We start from the raw sequence: 12,572 nt of genomic DNA on the forward strand, positions 1-12,572 counted from the left end.
TGAACTCTGATCTCTTTAGATGCCATCGATCACAAGGCCACCCACCTCACCAGCTCTGTCAATACATCAACTCTTGTGAAGATGCTTATAAAAACTCTTGAACCTGTTCATTAGACAATTTGAAGGCATGCATGTCAAAAGAGTTTGAAGGAATCCAGTCCTTTGACTAATAATAAGCAAGTTCTGGTTTGTATCTCTTAGAAAATATATTTCTCCCTCCACCCACTGCAGCATTAGGGTGTCAGGAAGGTCAAATGTCTATTGAGTATTTTTAAAAATAAAACAGTAAACAAAAACATCAATGTCACATTTTCTCTGGTGCCAAAAAGCTTCACGAAGGAGAAAAACCCTCCATTTTTTCCTCTTAACCTAGATAGGCACAAATATGTGAGCCACAGTTTCATTACAGCTCAATGTTTTTTCCCCAGAGGCCCACTGCACTGGAAATTAATCATTACATTTTGCCATATTCCCCCACCCCTCCCTTGTGCAAACTGTCATGATTTTATACGTGTTTTTGAAAAAGGTTTAAGTATCAAATCTTTTAGCTCACAGGAGAGGACACATTTCCCTCTCTTGATCTTGAACTGCTTTGTATTTTTGTTGAAGGAGAAAGGTGGTCTCAGGGAAACAGCACAAAACAAAAATTACTTCCTGACTTACAAGGTAATAAAATACAGTGCAGCCTATTTTAACAACCTAAGGGACCAGCAAATGCCAATCACCCAGCAGAAGTGGCCTTTAAGCAAAGGTCAAATAATACACTGAAAACTACATGAGATGGTGTGAAGTGGTTGCTTTTGACCGATATGGCTTATGGAAGAGGTTCTTAGTGGCTTTTCACTGGCCGTATCGTACTTCCACGAGTTTTCCCCCTTTTCTGCAGCCCCACACTACTGAAGTTACATGATGACACTATGGGCCAGATCCTTAACTGTTGTAAATTGGCATAGCTCCACTTCCATGGAGCTACTCCTATTTATACCATCTGAGCATCTGGCACCATCGATCACTATAGTACTTCAGGTTTGATTCTAAACATACAGCAGAATGAAACGGAGTAAAATGAACAAGACTAATTAGAAACAAAGATGAAATAAATGCAACAATGGCCAATAAAGTTCCATGTGGAGAAGGTATTTATTAGATGGGTCTGGTCTTTCTGAGCCGGATACATGTTAGTTGCATATGACAAGGAAGAGATCCTTCCTGCCCCTAGAGCTGCTGCGTAAGAGGCGACAAGAGAAACACATGGAGAAATGTTCAAGACCCACAAGAATATTCATAGAAATAAGAGATGGAAAAAACATCTATTTGTTCCTTTAGACAAATGTTTCTCAACCTTTTTGATATCAGTCACCAGCTTGCTGCCCTCCTAAACGGGTCAAGAAGATCTCAGGGACTGGCGCCAGTCCATGGACAGTAGTTGAGAAACACTAGTTAGTCCATCCCCATGACACCAATTATTCCTTACATTTCCTAGTGCTTTATCTGATCTTGTTATAGTTGCTCATTTGACAGGCTTCCACCCTTTCCCTTGGGAAACTAGTCTACAGTTAAATACATCTCCCTGATCAGAATTTTTTCCTGATAGCTAGACGACATAGGACGAAGATGTGAAAATGCCTTTGTCCTTGACTGACTCAGGAACATAAGAATTGCCTTACTGGATCAGACTCAAGGTCCATCCAGTAACTCAGCTAGGACCGTGGCCACTTCCAGATATGTCCAAAGAAGGTGTTTACTGCAGGGCTGTTGGCACATGAAGGATAATCTACATCCCACATTAGGTCTCATCCTGATCTGTAATAGTTACTATAAGCCCTGACACATGAGGTTTAATATCCAAGTTTTGTCATCATTAGTTATAACAACGCTGAATATTCTTGATATCTGTATAAATATCAATCCTTTTTGAGTCTTGTTAAGTTCTTGGCTCAATGATTTCATGTGGCACCGAGTTTCAGTTTAATGAGCTATTATGTGGGAAAGTACTTATTAGTTTTTAATATCTCCACCCTTTTGCTTTTATTGAATTTAATAAAATGTGTTCCTTGTAGGTTCTTATATCATCCTCACTGTAACATCCAAGCACCTTCCCATGTCCATTAAACAACATGACTTACATCTCTCTCCCTAGAGAGAGAAGTCTGTGCACAATGTAGTGTTTTGATGGAGTTTGGGGATTGCATTTTTTGCCCCCTTGTTCTTGTATTAGGAGACAGGAAGATCAAAAGTTCCTGCTCTACCTTTTCTAATATAATGTTGTGTCTCCTCCTATTCACTTCCTTTCTAAAATAATTTCAGTTTATTCAATGCAGCTGAGATTTTTTTCTATCCCCTTGATCATGTGTGTTACTCTTCTCTGAACCAGCTCTAGTTCTGCAATATCCTTTTTGCGATGGGGTGACCAGTACCACGCACAATATTTCAGGTGAGGCCACCCCATTGATTTCTATAAAGAAAGACATTATATTCTTTGATTATGTATCAGCTCATTCTTTATGCAGTTTAGCATCTTCTTTGCTTTTTTAACCACAGCTGCACATTAAACAGAGGTCTTCATAGAATCATCTACGACACCAAAAGTTCTTGAGTTGATAGACTTTATCTGGAACCCTCTGAGGTACGAGTACTTTTGGTGTTTCCCACCAGTGCGCATTAATTTGCGTTTATCAACACTGAATTTTGTTTGCCATCAGGCTGCCCATTCACATGCCTTGTTTAACCCTCACTGAAGTTCCTCCCAGTCCTCTCTGCCCATGTCTAACCTAAATAATCTTGTCGTCATCTGCAAATTTTGTTACCTCAACCTCCTTTCCAGGTCATTACTGAATATATTAAACACAGGAGCTAGTGTGGAATTTTGAGGCATCCTGTTATGAACTTTTTAACATGATGAAACTTCACCTTTTATTCCTACCCTGTTTTCTGCTTCCTAGCCAGTTTTTTTATTTAAGTCCAAGACACCACTTTGCCTCTGACCTCATGAATATTGAGTTTTTTAGTAGCTTGTTATGCAGGACCCTGTCAAGTCTTTTGGAAGTCTAAGTGAATAATGTTAGCTGGTTCTCCATTTCCATTACTTTATTAACATGGTCAGAGAATTGAGCTTGGTGAGATTTTCCTTTGCAGAAACCATGCTGGTTAGTAACTATATATCATGCTCTTACAGGTGTTATATTATTCTGTAATATCATTTCAACCAGTTTGCCAGGTACAGTTGGAAAGCTTACTAGTCTACTACAATTCCCTGGGGCACCTTAAAGCCATTTTTAAGCATAAGTGCAACATTTACTACCCTTCAATCCTCTGAAATAGGGCACGAGAGATTAAGCAAGAGATTGAATATTTTTGTTAGCAGCTCAGCTACTCCATACTTAAGCTTTTAGAACTCTTACCCTTTGGAACTATTGACTTATTGTTTTTAGATTATCTGTCAATCTCATCTTTATTACCAGAAAAGAGCAGATCTGGGATAGGACTCTCCCCAACATTCTCAGCAGTAAAGACTGATGAAAATAAATCATTTAGCTTCTTAGCAATGTCCTTATCTTTCTTAATTACCGATTTAACCCTTGGTGATCCAACAAACCTACTGATTCTTTTTCAAACTTCCTATTTCTTTGTACATAAAGACTCTCTGGTTTGCTTTTACATCTTTAAGTTATCTGCTCTTCAAAGTCCATTTTGGTCATTCTGATTTCCCCTCTTAGTCACTGTCTGCTGTAATTTGCTGTGGTCGGAGTCCAAATTTTTGAACGTTTTCTGTTTGGCTTGATAGCCTGTCAAACCTTGCCATTTAGCCATATTGGTTTACTCTTCACCTTCTTCGTTCCCCTTTTAATTCAGCTGTACTCATGCTTCTAAGAATATTTTTTGGCTTTTTTTTTTTAAGTAACAGCCATGCAACATTAACAATTTCACTTTTCTGCCTACCTGTAACCTGCACTAAAGAGCTAGCACAGCCTGTTTACACTCTTTCCAAAGTATTTTCCCCACAGTGGAGTCAGAGATGCCCACTACAATGCTCCTAATGGCCTCGTCCAGACTAGGATTTAAGGCTTGATATTAGCACATTAGTTCACACAATTTAAGTCTAATGTAAAAAAGCCGTACTGCCTTGATCACAGGCTAAAATGGTTGAGATAAAGCCTAGGGGGAGCAAATATCACGCCTTTAAATTCTAGCCTTTTAAAGCCATTGTCTTTTCCAGACAGAGGAATGCCAGATATTGCACTGGCAACAGGCATGCCCAATACTTCCCCAGTGCCTGATGGGGAGGACAGGAGCATCCTATACACTGGAGATTCTTGGTGTGGCAGTGCCCAGTGGAGTTTCTAGTATCAAGGGCATCTACTAAATCCATAGGTTCCAAGACCAGAAGGAGCCATTGTAATCATTCAGTCCACTTTGTAGCTGTGTGTTAATCAGCTGCTGATTAACCTTAAAGCTGTGGGATCTGTGATTTGGGAGGATTTCAGGAGTTAGGGATGAGGACAGCAAGACAGAAAGAGGTGGGGGGGGGAATGAGAGATAATGTGAGGAGGAGAGAAAAGGTGAGGGGAGAGAGAGAAACACACAAGAAAGAAACAGAAGGGGTAAAGGTGAAGGTCGGAAGGAGAAGAGTTCAGGAAGAGATTCTCAGAAGAGGGGGAGTTCAGGGAAAAAGAGTAGGGAAGGGAATGAAGGGAGGCAGAGAGGAGGGTGAAGTAGAGAAAAGGGGAAGGAAAGAATGACAGATGCAGGAAGAGGGGGCGTAGCCATGTGAGACAGAAGCCTCCTTAGTACTGCTTGCACGCTTCCAAGCACTGTCCTCCCTGTGCTCTGCAAGAACTGGTACAAATAGTGAGGGGCAGGGCCGGCTCCCTCCTTCAGCGCTGCCAGTGCCAGGAAATATCATAAACAAGATCTAACCATCTTTATTCTTCTTTTTATCATTTCTTAATTGCTTTATGTGAAGAGAGAGGGAGGGAGATGGAGAGTAGCCACAGGAGACTGGAGCTAACTTGGTGCTTCTTGAGGGCATCCCGACACTGACAGCGCAGGATTCCACAAGCAGTAGTGCAAATAGTGAGGGGCAGGGCTGCCTTGCTCCCCCAGGGCTGTCAGTTATGGGAAATGCTCAAGCCGCACCAAGGAGGCACCTGTCTCCTGCAGCTGCTTCTCTCTCCCTCACTCTCTCATCCATCCTTCCTTCCTTGGGACCACCAACACTGCAGCACGCAGGGGCAAAGCAGTTCGCTCCTACCCCCTCCTCCTGCCTCCTCTTGCTTCTAGCACTAGAGTCTCTAGCACTTCCGTTTGTCCAAATTCCCAGTTATCTGAAAGTTTTGAATGTCCCCCCAGGCCTGTCAGATAAATGGGACTGTGCTGTAATGAAATGTGTGATGTATACTTGTATTTCACTAGCAAATTGAATCTTTGTTGTCTAGAAAAGTGTTTCTCAATCTTTTTTTCCAGCTGACCCAGTTGAAGAAAATTGTTGATGCCCACAACCCAATGGAGCTGGGGATGAGGAGTTTGGGGTGTGGGAAGGGCTGCAGGGTGGAGTCAGGAATGAAGGGTTCAGGGTGTGGAAGAGGTGTCTGGGCTGGGGGTGGAAAGAGTTTTATCATTACCATATGATGAAACTATGGATAGCCTAATGTTGGCAATTAATTGATCTTTGACTATTAGCGGCAAATATGCCCAATGGCCTGTGATGGGATGTTAGATGGGGTGGGATCTGAGTTACTACAGAGAATTCTTTCCTGGGTGTCTGGCTGGTGAGTCATGCCCACATGCTCAGGGTTTAACTGATCACCATATTTGGGGTCAAGAAGGAATTTTCCTCCAGGGCAGATTGGCAGAGGCCCTGGGGGGTTTTCGCCTTCCTCTGCAGCGTGGGGCACGGGTCACTTGCTGAAGGCTTCTCTGCACCTTGAAGCCTTTAAACCATTTTTTGAGGACTTCAATAGCTCAGACATTGGTTAGGGGTTTCTTACAGGAGTGGATGGGTGAGATTGTTGCCTGCGTTGTGCAGGAGATCAGACTAGATGATCATAATGGTCCCTTCTGACTTTCAAGTCTAAGACTATCTCTTTTTTTTCCAAAGTACAGAAAAGAAATATTCATTGAACACTCTGCCTTTTCTGCATTATTATTGATCATTCTACCATTTCCATCTAGCAATGGACAAATACCAGTGTTAGGATTCTTTCTGTTACTAATATATTAAGTAGTGGAAATGGAAACATTTCAGATAATGCTACCATGGAAGTCCTGGATTTTAATCTCTTTTCTAGCCACCTAAATTCTGGCCTCCCAGATCTCTCTCCTGCCTTCCCCTATGTGAGCCTTGGGTGACCACAGCTACATGCACTGCCCTGCAGTCACCTCTCTAGCTGAGCTAGAGGGAGCTTGGATGGGCACATAGGGAAGTCTCATCTGCTTCTTTTGGCTAGAAATTCATCCTGTGTAGATCTTTGAGGGAGTTGGTATTTTTGTCAACTGAGCATATACTGGAGGACTCTCTGAAGGAAGCAATCAACACCAAATAATCTTGTTTAAAGACATCAAGATTGGAAGACAACATTTAATCAAAACTGGTCTGTATCTGTTTGCAAAGCCCATGCCACCTTTTTCCCCCCAGTGATAATGATCTGAGATTTATCTAGCATGTTCTTATTCTTTGTGATGAAACAAAGAATGGCCATGCTGGGTCAGAACAATAGTCAGTCTAGCCCAATATCCTGTCTTTGGACAATGGCCAGTGCCAGGTGCTTCAAAGGAAACTAACTGAACAGAGCAATTATGCAGTAATCCATCCCTTGTTATCCAGTCTCAGTTTTGGCAGTCAGAGGTTTAGGGACACTTGGAGCATGGGGCTGCATCCCTGACCCTTTTGGCTAATAGCCATTGATGGACCTATCCCCCATGATATTATTGAATTCTTTTTTTGAACTGAGTTATAGTTTTGGCCTTCACCACATCCCCTGCCATGAGTTCCACAGGTTGACTGTGCATTGAGTGAAGAAGTACTTCCTTATGTTTGTTTTAAACCTGATACCTATTAAATTCCTCGGGAGTGATCTCCTGGTTCTTGTGTTATGTGAAGGGTTAAACAACACTTCTCAATTCACTTTCTCCATAAGGATAAAAAGGCTAGAGCCTCATTAATAAGCTTTCAGTCTAGTCTAGCAGGCCACTTGGCTCAGCACACAGCCCCCAAAACAGACCACAATATAATCTTCAAACAAGCACACTGCAAACAACTCACCCCAACAATCACATAGTCTCTCCTCCTTCACCTGGCAAACTCCCTTGCGAAACTCCCCCATCCACTGCTCCTGTTCGCTAGCCCCCAGAACCTTGCCCACATTTAGGCACAGGATGAATAACAGTTAAGTACCACTGTGCTGAGGACTAGCGCAAAGGATAGGCACTACTGAAGCCTCATTTTGAGGACATATGTGTGAGATTAAACTGGCCAGCTGCACAAGGGTGAATTTCACCAAAAGTGAAAAGTTTGCAGACTTCCCATCATCTGAAAGTTATTCATGCCAATTTTCCAATAATTAAGAACTAGGAGATCAGGCCAAGCTTACAGATAATTCACTCACCAGAAAACCTCAATTCACACTCATCCGATGCTCTTTGCCACCATATCCACCCTCCGTGTCTTTTCATTTAGATAATAAGCTCATTGAGTCATTGAGCCTGGCACCATGTAGCTCTAATCCTGACTGAGGCTGCTCGGTATTATTGCAATACTATTTAAATAGCAATAGCAATTTTATTCATAATAAATCATTCAGCCAGCTCTGAACCTTGATCCAAACCCCCTTAAACTTTCATTGACTTCAAAAAAGCCTTGGAAGACACCATTAGACTATCCAATATTACCAACCCAAATATTCGAAAGTCATGACTCCCCTTTCCCAGCTTCCCCCTCTCCCCCAAAAAAATGTGATTGTCTTAAAAATCCTGAAAACTCAACATAATAATATATTGGGTGCTTTATATTTACCTTCTGATTTTAACCTAGAGGGTGAACTTAGGTCACTTTTCAAGGTTTACCCCATGACCATGAGGGCTAGAAACATATTTTTTATATGGCAAGCTGAGGATCTCATGTACTCCCCTGATTTCAAGAGATGGGGCTTTAAGAAATACACCAAATATCATGAGATTCACAATAAAAAAGTCACAAGAGCTGGTCTCACACAAAGCATCTGTGTGGAAAGGTTTTCACATGATTTCCTATCTGATCACACTCAGTGTCATTCATGTATATTGCCCAGTCTCAATGCAATAACGTAACATTTGTTGTGCTTTCCCACACATCCTGTGCATCAAGATTACCTTATTATTGTTTAAAATATTCTTCTTTCATAGAAGTTATAATGGCTTTCATTTAATCCTTCTCTCTCTCTCTCTCTCTCATCATGCTGACCGGCTGCAGAGTCTAATTCCCCTGCTTGTTACAGTTAGGGTTTCTCTTTTGGTCCAAATACAGTGACATTTTAATTAAGAGCCCCTCTCGCCGCTCTTGGTAACGTTTCGGCTGCTTTAATTTGTTTTTGTTCTTAGCTGTCAGACAGATGCTGTATGGCTACAGTGAAGATTCTATTCCCCTCATCTCTTTTCCTGTCTTCACCACCAGAATGCGCCATCTCAGATCCATTTCCCTCACTTTAATTTTTCCTCTGTCATCAGTGGAAATCATTGCACTGTTTGATGTAGATTCCCCTGAGTGCTAAGGATCTAGCTATCCTATCAGGGTGGTATAAATCAGGAGGAACTTCACTGACATCAATGAAGCTATTCTGGCACAAAAATTCTTGGAGGAGAGAAGAATCACACCCTCTATATTTAATTCTTTCAGTTACTCAGCAATAGCATCTAAATGTAGGGAGTAGGAGACAGTGGTCCTGATTCACTACTCCATTATGCCAGTTTGATGCTGTTGTCACTCCACTAAAAATCAATGGCATTAGACGGGAGTAAAACAGATCCAGTGACACTTCCTGATAAATTCTAGGTAATTCAGAATCCTGTGGCACCTTATAGACTAACAGAAGTTTTGCAGCATGAGCTTTCGTGGGTGAATACCCACTTCTTCTGCAGCAGAAGAAGTGGGTATTCACCCACGAAAGCTCATGCTGCAAAACTTCTGTTAGTCTATAAGGTGCCACAGGATTCTTTGCTGCTTCTACAGAACCAGACTAACACGGCTACCCCTCTGATAGGTAATTCAGAGCTAGATCATGTCTCGCTATATCGTACCATCAATCCATGCATGTCAGTCCCCTTAATGCCAATAGGCACTGTACCCAATCCCCATAGGCCAAGACACACGTGTACATTCATAGGTAACTATTCGCTGCTCATCCTCATACACAGAGGCCATCAAGAGTGGAACCTCAGCTTGAATTTCATGAGCCAAACTGATTCCTGGTGACCAGATGTCCTGATTTTATAGGGACAGTTTTGATTTTGGGGGCTTTTTCTTATAGAGGCACCTATAAGAAATCCCATCCCAATTTTTTTACACTTGCTATCAGGTCACCGTAGAACTCTACCACAATTAATGCAGCCACACTCATTTGCAGCAAAGTTAAATTTCATTCTGGGGCTCCTGTGTTAGTCAGTAGCCAACTGTGGGGTAGATGCTGCTACCCTTCCACACGCTGACCAGTGCCTTACTCCATTGTTCATACTGGATCATCAAGTGTTTCTGAATGAGTGAGAGGAGATCAAGCTCTGAAATGCTGCACTAAAGTTTTGTTTGGTAAGGGCACCATGCTGCCGCCTTCACCTCATTGTCCCTACCACTCCTAAAGCTGGCTCCACCCCCTAAGAGTTCCATTCCCCAGCCCCTCTCAAATCACTCCCACCTGCAACCCAGCCAGTGGGGAGACAAAGTGCACATACAGTACCCTTCATGTCAGTGGAGTAAAACACTACTCAACATGAATAAAGAGAGCAGAATATGGCCCCAGAGGTTATTTTCCATTCCCCCCCGCCCATTTGTTTCCTTTTGCATTAAAAGGTACAGCCTTTACTCAGACAAATCGACACTCTGGTAAGAGTTAAGAAGCATAATTTTTGCTCAGAGGGTTTTTACATTTGTGAAGGAGCCAGAAGTGGGGGTGCAGCCACGTCTTGAGCACCTCCTGGTGGCAGAGTGTGGCTCTAGTAAGGGTTAAGGTGGGCTCTAGGTCTCCTAGGTTTAGGAATTTCTTCTCTACAAGTCCCCATCTGAGGTAGAGAGGGGAAACCAGGCCCACCCACTCCACTGGGTTCCAGCTCAAGGACCTCACTGGAACAGGTATAGCCAGGCCTCCTCAGGCCCTTGTTCTTCCTTGAGCTTCTTCCTACCTCTGTAGTCTTCCCTTGCCTCCTATCCTGTTTCTCCCTTTTTGGAGTATTTGTTTGTCTGGCAGCTTCTCACCAGTCTGCTGGTGGGAACCACTCTCTGCAAACCCTCTCTCACACAACCACCTTTTTCCTCTGGAGGATTTTCTCTAACTGAGGCCCTTAACCTTTTATCACGTCCAGCTGCTTCCCAGCCTAATTTACTGCCTCCCAGTGACTGGGTGAGTTAACTACACTCAGGTGAACCTGAGCTGCCTAATTCCCCTTGAAAAGTCTGTCAGAGGTAGGCTGGGCCTCAACCCCCTGACAGAGCCAGTAAGGTCTAGCTGTGGACTCTCTCAATTTGCAATAGCTCCTTTTCAGCTATTACTGCCTGTCTTGTCCACTCTAAGGGAGAGAGATTAGTAGAGTTGCCAACTGTCTAACTGCACAAGCCCAAAAACCCTTGCCCCATCACTGCCCTGCCCTCTGTCCCCTGCTCCAAGGTCACACCCCTGTCCTGACCCTTCTCCAAGGCTGCTGCTCCACTCACTCCATCCTCCTCCCCCTGTCGCTTGCTCTCCCCCACCTTCACTCACTTTCACCGGGCTGGGGCAGGGGGTCGGGGTGTGGGAGCAGATGTGGGGTGTGGGCTCTGGGAGGGAGTTTGGATGCAGGAGGGGGCTCAGGGCTGGTGCAGGGGGTTGGGATGCAGGAGCCAGTGTGGGGTGCGGGCTCTGGGAGGAAGTTTGGGTGTGAGAGGGGATTCAGTGCTGGGGTGGGGTGCAGGCTCCAGCTGGGCAGCGCTTACCTCCGGTGGCTTTAGCAGTACTGGAGGCCCTATTAAAGATGCAAATAGAAAGACTCTCAGTACAGAAAAAAAACCAAAAGAAAAGATAGGCAGAACACTTTTAGGCTGTTTAAATAGACCAAGACCAAGGAAACTAATAGAAGTGTGTGAAGACAACCTGTGGTGAGAGCTGATATTGATCTATGACAGTGTTTCCCAAACTTGGGACGCCGCTTGTGTAGGGAAAGTCCCTGGCGGGCCAGGCCGGTTTGTTTACCTGCCACATCCGCAGGTCCGGCCGATCACGGGTCCCACTGGCCGTGGTTTGCTTCTCCAGGCCAATGGGAGCTGCTGGAAGCGGTGGCCAGTACATCACTCGGCCCACGAATTTGGAACTGAGCAATTATCGAGTGATCCATCCCCTGTCATCCAATCCCAGCTCCTGGCAGTCAACGGTTTATGCCCATCTCTCTAAGCTTGCCAGATCATTCAGCTATTTTGATTTGTCCTCTTGGTATTTGCAATCCCGCCTAGGTTTGTTTTTTTGGTGCGTGTGTGTGTGTGTGTGTGTGTGTGTGTGTGTGTGTGTGTGTGAGGGGGGTAATCAATTTGGATTTTACAGTGTGGAATACTTTCAACAATGCAGGTTCTAAGTCTGATCTCTGGGACCCCACTTGGTTTCACCTCTTGATCTGAGCCAAAGCTTATCACTGCTGGCCATTTTGTCCCAGTGCCATTGCTTGAAATGCTCACTGCTTCTGACCTCACTTTCCACTATCAAGTTTATCCACTAGCAAATGGGATCTGCCAGCCAATGTTAATCACACCATAGTATTTCTATAGTGTCCCAGTTTTCATACAGTAACGTATCAAAAGCTTTACTCAAATTAAAGATACATCCCCATTTTGCATTTTTCCCCACCCACCCTGTAATTACATCAAGAAAGCCAACTGGGTTTTCAGACATGATTTATGTCTTATGAACTGATGATGGTTATAGCTCAGTAGGTTCCTTCCTCCAAATACTTATATCTAAAGTCCCTTGCTATCCTTTTTAAGATAGTGAAGTCAAGGTTAGTGGTCATTGCTTTCCGGGGTCTCTGGAGACAACCATTGGCCTTTCTCCATCCAGATATCACCCCACCTGTCTTCCAAGTTCTAGAACATATTGTTCTTAGTTAGTGTCTTTTACAACATATATTTGCATGGCACTTTGCAGAACTAAACAAAATCACTTATGCATGTATTAATTATACATATTAGTCAACTCATGTTTTTATTCTGTACTGTATTAATATTGGCAGAAGGATGATTTTGTAGTCAAGGGACAGAACTAGCTCTCAGGAAATTTGGTTCAATGCCTGGCTTTCCTTCAAATTTCCTGTGTGACCAAAGGCAAGTGACTTGCACTCTGTGTCTCAGTTCCAAACCTGTCAAATAG

General features: G+C 43.4%; 1 long non-coding RNA gene across 1 annotated transcript in view; it reads right to left on the reverse strand.

The window, feature by feature from the left end:
* LOC123365837 overlaps nucleotides 1-10,502 on the reverse strand; it is an 83,708-nt gene extending 73,206 nt beyond the window's left edge. Inside the window, exon 1 of the long non-coding RNA XR_006577779.1 lies at nucleotides 10,366-10,502. This is a non-coding gene — a long non-coding RNA (uncharacterized LOC123365837). The remainder of the gene's footprint in view (nucleotides 1-10,365) is intronic.
* Between the last annotated feature and the right edge of the window lie 2,070 nt (nucleotides 10,503-12,572).

The sequence above is a fragment of the Mauremys mutica genome, chromosome 3 (genome assembly GCF_020497125.1).
Source record: "Mauremys mutica isolate MM-2020 ecotype Southern chromosome 3, ASM2049712v1, whole genome shotgun sequence".
NCBI lineage: Eukaryota > Metazoa > Chordata > Testudines > Geoemydidae > Mauremys > Mauremys mutica.